Raw genomic sequence first — 13,788 nt, forward strand, 5'->3', positions numbered from 1 at the left:
TAGTGCACCTTTGGTGTTCCTAGAGGGGATGCTAACCAGTGCTTGGTAAGTCAGAATGTTGTTAGACCCATTCTTGCAACAGGAAGGTGACGTGTTGTTCCAACAGGACAATGCTCACCCACTCATTGCCCATTGAACTCAACGTTCTCTACAAGGAATGAAGCAACTTCCCTGGCCTTCTCCTTACTTGTCTCTAATTGAGCACTGTGGGATACGATGGGACGAGAAGTGACTCATGTGACTCATAAACCAACAACTATTGTGAATAGGTCCAGCAGATGTGAGGTGTGGCATAACGTATCCCAGGACAATATTCACCATCTTTATGATCGAGTCGATGCCATTACCATCTGTGGAGGCTACATCACTTACTAACATGGATGTTTCAGCATGGGTTGATACCTAGTACCCCAGAACCACTTGTGGTTTTGATCTGTAAATGTAATCATTTCATGTATTGCATTTGCACTTTTGCAATAATAAACCTTGAGCAAACTGAAAACCTCTAAAAGTGTATACTGTTTTTTCAGCTGTATATATATATATATATATATTCTTGTCCAATTAATTCAAATTTTTGTATGATACTCTGATAAACATTTAAAGTGACATAAGTGATATATTTTTAATGACAATGTACAGGCTTTCTGTGAAAACTGACTGCAAGAAAGAAATGCTGTGCTGTGAAAACTTGTAGTTTCATTTTCTTTTTCACTTTTAGTTTTAACTATGATAACAGAGTATTTAAACCATTAGACATTATAAACATTTTTAAATGTATAAGCAACAATGTGCTGCTTTGTTTTCTTCCTTGCAGTTGGTTTTGAATGAAAATAGGAAAGTTGTATTTAGTGCTCATCAGCTTGTGATTTTAATACTACTATGGAATCTGAATTGTCCAAAACTTTGTTATCCTAACTATTTAAATATTAAAATTATGCAAAATACTGTCACTGAAGTTAACATCCTCTCAGACCCAGCAGCTAGAGAGGCCTCTCTCATATCCCTTCACACTGTGATCACAAATCTAAATGCATGGGGCTGTGAGATGATTGTAACTGACCCAATGATTTCTGGCCACGGTGCATTAGTTATGGAACCATCCACAAGAGATAAAAATCAACTGACTGTAACGTGGCATTCTAATCATATATTCACAAAAAGGGTCATAATAAGGAAACATTAAATGCTGTTCAGACAGTAGTATCCACAGTAAAGTGGCAGCCTGGATTACGGTAAATGGCAGCAACTGGCGCATTTAAAGGGTTTTCCATATCATCAAAACCAAATCTTATTTTGAGTATCCACAGTAAACCAAAAAAATTTCCTGCAAACATGACACAACATGGCCACAGTGTGAAAGAAAAAACGTGGTATGCTGACGAGTTGAAAAATTAAAATATCATCATAGTGCTATTACATGATCACTACAGAACAACAACAGATCCCAGTGTAAATGAAGTGTTCTCCAGCAGATATTTACAAGCAAAAAGATATTACAGAAAGAATGTAGAAGAAGCCAAAAAGAAAAGCAATGATAGGTTCATTGAATGTTATAAGACGATTTCCATAGATCGCTGTTTAGAATCTAACTCGAAACAATATTTTAACTTACTTGTGAAACGACTCGACAGTCCTCTCATATGGAAACCAAATCACAATTACAAAACTTCACCACATCAATCAGAAACAGAATATTACTGCGTTTTCCTTGCTGTTTACATGCTCTTACATTTACAATCGCTGTTCAAACACATCATGCCAAAAAGATATTTTCTAGTTAATGTGACCAAACACTTTTTACTTCATTAGAAACAATGTTTTTATCTTTTCATTGTCTTGCTAGGATCCTTATTGTTTAAACTTTTGCAGTTTCATCATCTTACATAGGATAAAGTAAGTCTGCTTCAGACACTAAAGTTAGTTTACACTCACAAACATCACCGCCCTGACGTTTGCGTCACCCACACATTGTACATACTTTGTATCTCACCGTATAATCTCATGGTCCTACACCTCATTGTACTGTGAAGGTATGGTGATATCTGCACTACTAGCAATGCTTCCCAAAAAAGTGAATTGTTCACTCGCAAAGTAAATGCATTTATTCACTGTTGTCCACCTCTCAGACAAAGACTAATGTAAAGCTATATATAATAAATCCCACAATCGAAACATATACTACAATCAGTTCATGCTAACACTTTTTTCGTATTTCACGTGAAACTTTTAAAAATACATGACTCTTCCAGAATTCAAACATGTAACATGTTTCACTGCAGTCGAATGCGCTATCTGTTGCTCCACGGAATGACCGATGGATGAAATAGATCTTCTGAGTGCCTTCTACACAGGAAATCAGCACTAAGTTTTGCCAAGGTTAATTTTGTTGTGCTTTGGGTCGTAACTCTTGAATGATAGTTGACAACCTAGCTATAATATGTGGACCCATCTGCAAAACTTCTACAATTCTTTAGTTTTGAGCGAGTTTAATAATGTTGCAGGGAGCAGGGAAAAGAATGTCCATCGTTGCACATATCGTCGCTCTAAATAGGTGTAGCATAAACACATTAACCATAGCCAGCCTCCCACTATCAACATTCACAAAATTCCTCTGTATTATTTCTTAGAAATTTTAATTGCGTTTTTCATCACTAAACAGCTAAAGTATTTGCAGTAACAGTACATAAAAACCTTGTAACTTCGACTAACACTCCTAAAACACAAGTATAGCTTCATCTTACTCCTAGCCTGTGACATCACCAGAGCATCAGGCAATAACAGAGCGTTTTCGATCACATGACCAGATCTTGATATTTAATGATTTACATAAAGATAAGAGAGATTTTGTGAAATACTATTTTGCGAAATACTATTTAAATGTTATAATCAACCAGAGTAACAACAATCTGAACCATATTTTTAACATATGAAAATCGCCTAACACATGCAGTAAGGAATACATAGACATCCAAAGCTGTCAACTCTCTATGATGCAGGACAGTTTTTCAACAGTAGCTATTAAAATGTTTAATCATCTAAAAATTAAAATACAGTCCTGGGACTTAGTGAAATTTCGAGGAAAAATGTCGCAAAATCTCCATTAAAAAACACTGTAATGTTTAAATAAGTTCTTTGACAATGAAACAGCAAACTGGACTCCCTAAACAATGCAGTGCTATATGAAGTGAAGTGAACATGTACTTGTTAAAAAATTTCTCGCTCTATATGTCATTTAGTGTTATGCTATACTTAAGTGAATTTGCTCTGTATTATTATGCATACTTACTCTGATCTATTGTTGTATTTAACACTGACAGAGTCTATCCATCTTGACTGGCGAACGATATAGCTGTAGTAAATGGTCGCAACTGATTTATCCGTTCATCTTAACCTTTTTGTGGTCCAAATTTATTTTATATGTGGTCAAAAATAAAAGTTCTAAAACTGCCTTCCGTGATGATCAATAATACACTTCCACTACCAAACAAATTTAAGTTGAACAGTTTTGAAAATTGGTATGGCACAGGTGTCACACGAATCTAACATGTTTTCATGTGGACCTAGGATTTTCAGAGTTCAGTTTTTGTTTGTAGAGTGATTTTATCACCATGGAAAATATGGAAAAAAGCATAACAAATCACAACCAACTCACATTTATTCCCAAGACAGTTAAAAATGTGAAATACAACATACAAATTTTCAACTTACAAAGTCAAGATGGATTTGACATATCACATACCTGTTTTTTCTACAGTTTATGAAATTTTCTGGGTCATGTACATCCCACTAAATACAAATTGTGCACGTATTAGTAGATTTACTGAGGAGTTTAGTGTTGTTTCAAAACAATGTGGATGTATAAGAAAATATAATTAACTCAGACATTTTTAGAACGGAGAAGGTGGTGATTGGTCACAGTATTCTATATGGATCCACCACTTGGCACGTAGTACTTCTCTCGAGGTTCCGAAAGCTCCCCGGTAGATATGTCGCGACGCTTAAAATTGCTTATTAGGTTTGTGAGACATGTGTCCCATCGACCACAATAGTGTAAACCGACTTCGATTCCCAATCAAGGTTTTGTTTGCACCAACGATAAAACAAGGCTCGACGTCAGAGAAAGAGATGAAAGGATGATTAACAGCAGGGGAGGGGCGGGAATGGAGAGAGAGAGAGAGAGAGAGATGGGCGGTAAAGGGGGTGAAGGTGGTAGACAGAGAGGGAGGAAGGAGATCAGGACGTAAATGCAATTCCCATACATATTTAGCAGTTGCGGAGCATTGTCGGGTTCGCCAGTTACAGATCGATAACTGCATCGTCTGCAGAATTCTGAGGTTATTATCAAAACTGTCAGCCAAGTCATTAAGGTAAAATTAAAGGTGCCAGTTCACTTCCCTGGGGCATGCCTAAGTTATTTGTACATTTGTAGATGATTTTCCATCAAAAGTAACATTCTGCATTAACCCTAGCAAGAAATATTAAATTCAATCGCAAGTTTTCGTTAATAAGCGTTTGTGTGATACTGAGTCAAATGTTTCAGGAAATCAAGAAGTACTGCATTTACTTGGCTCCCTTGATTGACGGAATTCGGGATGTAATTAATGTGGACTACAAACATCCTGGTTCCCGTCTCCAGTTTTCACTCCATAGATTTTCCTATTCACTGTATGTGCGTGGGTAAAACAGTGAACTGTAGTACAACAATGCCATCAGCAGTGTGTGAAGTGTTTCATTAATTACGCTCTATAAAAATATAATAAGGATGTATGGGACAACAGATTTTTCAGAGTAAGATGTTTGTTTCCATGTGCTTCATCTTCATTCTGATTATGCTTTGTTGTTAGACATTGTTTTGATGAGACGAGGGTCTTGTGTAATCATCAATGGATGATTCATTACAATCACATCACGAATACAAGTTTGAAAAGTTCAAGAATCCATATCATGGAATGTATTGATATAAATGTCTCTCTTTAAACAAGATAGACTGAACTGGTACATTTGTTACACGAATTCAGTATTCCGTGTATTGTTTGCGCAGTGTCGTCTCGTCATCTTTGCAATTATTTGACTCTCATATACGTTTCCGTCGCTCAAATAAAGAGTAGTGATACTCTTTAATTTCCTACCGGCGTAGGCTTTACAATTCAGAAAGAACGCCATGACGTAAACTGTTTTGGTACCACTCCATCTATGAAGATTTCGCCTTAAAAATGAATGCCCCAATTATGGGTAATACTAAAGTATAGAGTATAGCTGCTCACATTTCCAAATGTGGAATATAAAGGAAAGGGTTTACGTACTGTAACGATGGTCTTTCATGATTAATATTAAAATAAGTGTATAATACTGGAATAGTGACTTGAGTTTAGAGAGAAGAAAATAGGTTTCCGGATGCCTAAGATTCATAGATTTAAATTCCGTCATTGTTAACTTACTGCTTATGCTTTTACGTAATGTTTCCCAACAATTTTAATGCTTTGCCGACAGCTTACAAAGGAAAAATCAGTATTGGATTTCCTTAAAATTAGAATCGTATTGGCAGTCGTTTACAATTCTGTTTATAGTACTATAGTATTATTCTACCGCCGAACATAAAAAAAACCGGTAGTGATAAATTTCAGTATCACTGGTACAGCTATTCCCTGTCCGTGACATTTTATCCAATGACATTTTTCTTTTACTGCCTTTAACCTGTACCTTTAATTTAATTTATATTCTTGTGAACTCCCATGATGAAAACACGAAAACAAAACGAACAGCAGAATTACAAAAAAGTATGTCTTATTTCGCTGTATACAGCAGACGGCGTTGTGTAAGTATACAGCTAAGGTAGTGACTTTCGTCGTGTCCTCGGTATAGCCGTGATCGTCTAGTGGTTAGGACATTGCGTTGTGGCCGCAATAACCCAGGTTCGAATCCTGGTCACGGCAGTGGTGAAACACTGTCACGGCGAGGACTTTATTTTTACAACCAAATACGAAAATTTTGTTAATCAGTGCAATGAATAAGCTTTCCTCTAAAGTGCATCAGTCGCGTAATTTTTTTTAAAAACACGATAAAAAAATGACTTGCCAAGATTGACTTCTGAGAAGCGCTTATTCATTGCCTATATCTGAAGACAACCGCAAGGTCTGTCAGAACGGAACAAAGCACTAATAATTATTTTGAAGTACTGAAGGCTTTTCGCTTGATAATAAATAGCACAACAGTTGGAATAACAGTGGAAGTAATAATGCAAATGTTATTCATTACAGCAAGTTTTAACACTGCACAAATTGTTACTTTGCCAATTCCACAGCATTAGTCAGTATACGATCTTGTATTCATGTGCCTGCTAGTTGAAACTCGTAAACATGTGAGAAAAAATTCAAAAGAGACAAATAAGAACTGTAATACTCATTAGTGTAATACAAAGCAAAAAGAAGGGTTTCATATCCACATAGTGAGGAATCAGTATTTAATACTACCTCTATTCTGCTATAGATATTTGCAGTAGTCTTCCACATTAAGTGTGTAAAATATTTTTCATCATTCTCACTATTTAGTGAAACCTAAAGGGCATTCTTATTAGACCACTACTTCTGTTCAGCAGCAGAATATGTAGAACATATGAAATACAAGGGACATGAGTCCCACAATGTGGAAATATTTTTAGATTTATAAATAAATAAAATAAGTTTTATTTCTGATAACCAGCAAGGCAAGTACATTTTCCCTCCAATTCAGTATATTTAAAGCCATACCAGTATCTGGATTTTCTAGACAGAACTTTACTAGGGCCTACTGGTACTGCTTCTTTTACTTTTTAGAAGGCAACAGCATTAATATCGAATTAACAAATGATCAAGAACCCAGGAAACGTTTTTCTGTTCTGATTTATTTTATTTCAAATTAACATTGGTTTGGCAGTTTACAAATTATCCATAGTTTGATATAAATTTGATAACTTTTATCTTGAGACCTCCTACAGGATTAAAACTGTATTAAACGTGCAAACAAAGTTGACATCCGGTACGGTGGCTGATGGGAGCAACTGTACATGGGAAATGCCTTTACGGTTGCTCCCATCAGCCACTACGTCGAGTGTCAACTTTCTTTGTGCTTTTAGGATGCCAGACTGAGTAACAGTTGTAACCTCCCAGAAGGTTTCTAAACAGGGCACACTCTTTTGCAGATTTATTCTAGAATTTTGATCTTATTGTTTATTTAAATCTCAAAAAGTAACAGTTCAGTGATTTCACTGCAGAGCTTACTAACCAAATGAGCATTCATAGTTATTGGCAATGAACTCCATACAAAGGTTTCATTAAAATTTCAACAAAGTGATTCCAGATGTAAGAAAGGCTATGTAATCAAAACATGTATCAGGGTGAAGATGTAATTATTATGAAATGTGTAATGGTTAGTGGACTTGATTTTAATGAATTAGATCAATCTAGTGCAAACAAAGTTTTAGATGATCAAAGAAATTAAAAATGGTTTGACACATCCAATCACATTTTGACATGGATTCCTCAGAGAAAGTCAATTAAAAAGACTATGGAGGGATTTTTTTTCAGAAACAATATGAAAAGCAGCAAGTAAACTGAAGATGCAAAAAACTGATGAGTTAGGAAGCTTCCAGAAAATGTAACACAAAATACTGTTGAATTTTTTGCAAGAACACAACTTTTTCCAGGCAAACAAACTGATTTTCTCTTCCAGCAGACAGAGAAAAACCTCAGAACCAAAAGTAGACTCTACTTACTACTTAGCATTGTGAAAGAATTATTCATATGTCAACAAAACAGAAGTGGACCTGAAGGCACTTTCAGAATTTTTTGAATTATGTCCAAAGTAATGTGTGACTGTAGATGCAGCAGTCTCTCAAGTTGTTTGCTTAAATACATGAGAATCTAAAACTAAAGCTGACACACAGCTCAGTGAAAGGAGATTATAAGGAGTTGGTTTGCAAAATAAGTGTGTTGTCTGGAATCAAAAGACTGAATGCTTCAGTGGTGTGCAGAATATTCAGAAACTCTGAAAAAAATTGTGGAAAATATATTTGAATCTGGAAAAGTTGTTGCTGTGGTCTTCAATCCAAAGACTGATTTGATGCAGCTCTCCGCACTAGTCTATCCTCTGTAACAGGCGTTCCCAAACTTTTCATCTGGTGCAACAGTTTGAGAATCCTGGTACTTTCACGGAACATCTCATTTATTTTGAAGGTTAATAAAATTATAAAAAATGAAAAATAATTGTTTTATTTATTCATTACTTCAGTTTCAAAGCTTAACTAATAACACAGAATCATAATACAGTTTTTAAAAAATAAGAAAACAATCCAAAAAAATTGCCGTGTTGTTGATTGTTTTTTTGTGATGCACTCATTCACTTCCCACAGAACACCAGAGTTATGTGAACACAATTTGGAAAATTCTGCTGTGTAAGTTTCTTGTGAATTGTGATTTATTCTTCTCGTAACATACAGATGATAATCAATCATAGATGTGTCTCTGCATAACAAAGCAACATACATCTATTTCAATCTGCTTACTATATTTGCAGTGTGGTCTCCCTCTTCAGTTTTTGCCCCCACACTTCCTTATATAACCAAATGGATGATTCCTTGGTACTTCATAATGTGTCCTACCAGTCAGTCTCATCTTTTAGTCAAGTTGTACTATAACTTCCTTTTTTTCTCTAATTCATCAAAAATAACTAGCGTTTAAAATATTCGATGTTTTTTTCTATCCACATTACACTTTTTTCTAAGTTTGATTCAGTAAATCCCCATTAGCTATCTGATCTATGTATCTAATCTTTCACATTCTTCTGTAGTACCACATTTCGAAAAGCTATTCTGTTCTCATCTGAATTGCTTATAGTCCATTTTGTGTACAAGGATACACTCGAGAGAAATATCTTCATGAAAGACTTCCTAACACTTAAATTGATGTTTGATATTAATATATATTTCTCTTTGTCAGAAATACTCTTCTTGCTACTGCCAGTCTGCACTTTGTATGCTCTCTATTTCGGCCAACATCTGTTAATTTACTGCACAAATAACAGAACTCATCTATTAATTTTAGTGTCTCTCTTCCTAGTGCAATCCTGTTAGCATCACCTAGTTTAATTTGACCACATTCCATTATCCTTGTTTTAGTTTTGTAATGTTCATCTTATAACCTCTTTTCATGGCACTATCCAATTCATTTAACTGCTCTTCCACATCTTTTGCCACCTCTGAGTTAAAAGCCCAACATTTTTATTTTTCTCTATGAATTTTACTTCCCTATGAAAATTTCTCCTTGATTACATTCACAGCTTGCTCATTGTACACACCGTATAACTCTGCTCTCAACTACTGCTTCCCTTTCATGTCCTTTGACTCATAACTGCAGTTCGATTTCTGTATAGGCTATAGACAACCCTTCACTCCTGGTATTTTATCTTTGCTACATTTGGAAATATCAAAGAGTATATGCCTGTCAACATTGTCAAAAAGGTTCTCTAAATCTACAAATGGTATAAATGTAGGCTTGCCTTTCTTTAACCTATCTTGTAAGATTAGTCATAGAGTCAGTATTGCCTCAAGTGTTCCTATATTTCTCTGGTACCCAAACAACTGTCCCCGGGGTTAGGTTCTGCCATTTTTCCCTTTTTTCTGCAAACGATTTGTGTCAGCCAACCAAGACTTATAAATTGATAGTTGGTAATATTCACACATGTCAGCCAAGTCCTTTCTGGGAATTGTAATTATTGTATTCTTTTTAAATCTGAAATATTTTGCACTCGAGAAGGAATAGTTTTGTCATGTTGTTGTTGTGGTCTTCAGTCCTGAGACTGGTTTGATGCAGCTCTCCATGCTACTCTATCCTGTGCAAGCTTCTTCATCTCCCAGTACCTACTGCAACCTACATCCTTCTGAATCTGCTTAGTGTATTGATCTCTTGGTCTCCCTCTACGATTTTTACCCTCCACGCTGCCCTCCAATGCTAAATTTGTGATCCCTTGATGCCTCAAAACATATCCTACCAACCGATCCATTCTTCTAGTCAAGTTGTGCCACAAACTTCTCTTCTCCCCAATCCTATTCAATACCTCCTCATTAGTTACATGATCTACCCACCTTATCTTCAGCATTCTTCTGTAGCACCACATTTCGAAAGCTTCTATTCTCTTCTTGTCCAAACTGGTTATTGCCCATGTTTCACTTCCTTACATGGCTACACTCCACACAAATACTTTCAGAAACGACTTCCTGACACTTAAATCTATACTCGATGTTAACAAATTTCTCTTCTTCAGAAACGATTTCCTTGCCATTGCCAGTCTACATTTTATATCCTCTCTACTTCGACCATCATCAGTTATTTTACTCCCTAAATAGCAAAACTCCTTTACTACTTTAAGTGTCTCATTTCCTAATCTAATCTCCTCAGCATCACCCGATTTAATTTGACTACATTCCATTATCCTCATTTTGCTTTTGTTGATGTTCATCTTATATCCTCCTTTCAAGACACTGTCCATTCCGTTCAACTGCTCTTCCAAGTCCTTTGCTGTCTCTGACAGAATTACAATGTCATCGGCAAACCTCAAAGTTTTTACTTCTTCTCCATGAATTTTAATACCTACTCCGAATTTTTCTTTTGTTTCCTTTACTGCTTGCTCAATATACAGATTGAATAACATCGGGGAGAGGCTACAACCCTGTCTCACTCCTTTCCCAACCACTGCTTCCCATTCATGCCCCTCGACTCTTATAACTGCCATCTGGTTTCTGTACAAATTGTAAATAGCCTTTCTGTCCCTGTATTTTACCCCTGCCACCTTCAGAATTTGAAAGAGAGTATTCCAGTTAACGTTGTCAAAAGCTTTCTCTAAGTCTACAAATGCTAGAAACGTAGGTTTGCCTTTTCTTAATCTTTCTTCTAAGATAAGTCGTAAGGTTAGTATTGCCTCACGTGTTCCAACATTTCTACGGAATCCAAACTGATCCTCCCCGAGGTCCACTTCTACCAGTTTTTCCATTCGTCTGTAAAGAATTCGCGTTAGTATTTTGCAGCTGTGACTTATTAAACTGATAATTCGGTAATTTTCACATCTGTCAACACCTGCTTTCTTTGGGATTGGAATTATTATATTCTTCTTGAAGTCTGTGGGTATTTCACCTGTCTCATACATCTTGCGCACCAGATGGTAGAGTTTTGTCATGACTGGCTCTCCCAAGGCCATCAGTAGTTCTAATGGAATGTTGTCTACTCCCGGGGCCTTGTTTCGACTCAGGTCTTTCAGTGCTCTGTCAAACTCTTCACGCAGTATCTATCTCCCATTTCATCTTCATCTACATCCTCTTCCATTTCCATAATATTGTCCTCAAGTACATCGCCCTTGTACAAACCCTCTATATACTCCTTCCACCTTTCTGCCTTCCCTTCTTTGCTTAGAACTGGGTTGCCATCTGAGCTCTTGATATTCATACAAGTGGTTCTCTTCTCTCCAAAGGTCTCTTTAATTTTCCTGTAGGCAGTATCTATCTTACCCCTAGTGAGACAAGCCTCTACATCCTTACATTTGTACTCTAGCCATCCCTGCTTAGCCATTTTGCACTTCCTGTCAATCTCATTTTTGAGACGTTTGTATTCCTTTTTGCCTGCTTCATTTACTGCATTTTTATATTTTCTCCTTTCATCAATTAAATTCAATATTTCTTCTGTCACCCAAGGATTTCTATTAGCCCTCGTCTTTTTACCTACTTGATCCTCTGCTGCCTTCACTACTTCATCCCTCAGAGCTACCCATTCTTCTTCTACTGTATTTCTTTCCCCCATTCCGTCAATTGTTCCCTTATTCTCTCCCCGAAACTCTCTACAACCTCTGGTTCTTTCAGTTTAGCCAGGTCCCATCTCCTTAAATACCCGCCTTTTTGCAGTTCTTCAGTTTCAATCTGCAGTTCATAACCACTAGATTGTGGTCAGAATCCACATCTGCCCCTGGAAATGTCTTACAATTTAAAACCTGGTTCCTAAATCTCTGTCTTACCATTATGTAATCTATCTGATACCTTTTAGTATCTCCAGGATTCTTCCAGGTATACAACCTTCTTTCATGATTCTTGAACCAAGTGTTACCTATGATTAAGTTATGCTCTGTGCAAAATTCTACAAGGCGGCTTCCTCTTTCATTTCTTCCCCCCAATCCATATTCACCTACTATATTTCCTTCTCTCCCTTTTCCTACTGATGAATTCCAGTCACCCATGACTATTAAATTTTTGTCTCCCTTCACTACCTGAATAATTTCTTTTATCTCGTCATACATTTCATCAGTTTCTTCATTATCTGCAGAGCTAGTTGGCATATAAACTTGTACTACTGTAGTAGGCATGGGCCTTGTGTCTATCTTGGCCACAATAATGCGTTCACTATGCTGTTTGTAGTAGCTAACCCGCACTCCTATTTTTTTATTCATTATTAAACCTACTCCTGCATTACCCCTATTTGATTTTGTATTTATAACCCTGTAATCACCTGACCAAAAGTCTTGTTCCTCCTGCCACCGAACTTCACTAATTCCAACTATATCTAACTTTAACCTATCCATTTCCCTTTTTAAATTTTCTAACCTACCTGCCCGATTAAGGGATCTGACATTCCACGCTCCGATCCATAGAATGCCAGTTTTCTTTCTCCTGATAACGACGTCCTCTTGAGTAGTCCCCGCCCGGAGATCCGAATGGGGGACTATTTTACCTCCGGAATATTTTACCCAAGAGGACGCCATCATCGTTTAATCATACAGTAAAAAAGCTGCATGTCCTCGGGAAAAATGACGGCTGTAGTTTCCCCTTGCTTTCAGCCGTTCACAGTACCAGCACAGCAAGGCCGTTTTGGTTAATGTTACAAGGCCAGATCAGTCAATCATCCAGACTGTTGCCCCTGCAACTACTGAAAAGGCTGCTGCCCCTCTTCAGGAACCACATGTTTGTCTGGCCTCTCAACAGATACCCCTCCGTTGTGGTTGCACCTACGGTACGGCCATCTGTATCGCTGAGGCACGCAAGCCTCCCCACCAACGGCAAGGTCCATGGTTCATGGGGGGGAGTTTTGTCATACAAGGATCAAAATAATCTTAGGAAATGTCGTCTATTCCAGGGGCCTTGTTTTGGCTTAGGTCTTTCAGTGTTCTGTTAAATTCTTCTTGCAGTATCATATCACCTATCTCATCTTCATTTAATTCTTCTTCCTTTTCTATAATAATTCATTCAAGTTCATTTTCCTAGTAACCTTAAAAATATTTATCCTAAAGATATAATTCAATTTAAGCAATGGATTCTTACTGACCAAACACACTTGCAACTACACAGCTGACTGCGGAAGAATTTATTGAAGTAGGAGTAACATAAGTTTCATCTCTTTTTAACCATAATGACACACCTAAGCATCACTTAAAGCATTCACAAGTAATTAAAGAAGACCTCAAAAAGGACCTCAAGCTGAGTGAGTTGATTATACTGATGGATTTGCCTTTATTCTTCAAGATGCAATTCAACTATTTCACTGGGAAAATAACCAAGTGACGCTGCACCAATTTGCCGTAATTACTACAAATATAAATAAAAAGCAATTAAAAAGTACCAGCTACCAGTATAGCATAATCAGTGATAGTAACAGATTTTTAAGTATTACTCTGATAATGCCACAGTTTTTTTAAATAGTGGTTGATAAGAAACTGTGTCAGTTGCACCGGACTGGTCCAGGAACAGACATGTTACCCTTTCTTTGTCATCTAATT

General features: G+C 36.7%; 1 non-coding gene across 1 annotated transcript; it reads left to right on the forward strand.

Moving 5' to 3' along the window:
- Positions 1-5,864: 5,864 nt before the first annotated feature.
- Trnah-gug (transfer RNA histidin (anticodon GUG)) lies at positions 5,865-5,936 on the forward strand. Its single transcript has one exon. It is a non-coding gene; the product is annotated as a tRNA-His (tRNA).
- The last annotated feature ends 7,852 nt before the right edge of the window (positions 5,937-13,788 follow it).

The sequence above is a fragment of the Schistocerca serialis genome, chromosome 7, assembly GCF_023864345.2.
Source record: "Schistocerca serialis cubense isolate TAMUIC-IGC-003099 chromosome 7, iqSchSeri2.2, whole genome shotgun sequence".
NCBI lineage: Eukaryota > Metazoa > Arthropoda > Insecta > Orthoptera > Acrididae > Schistocerca > Schistocerca serialis.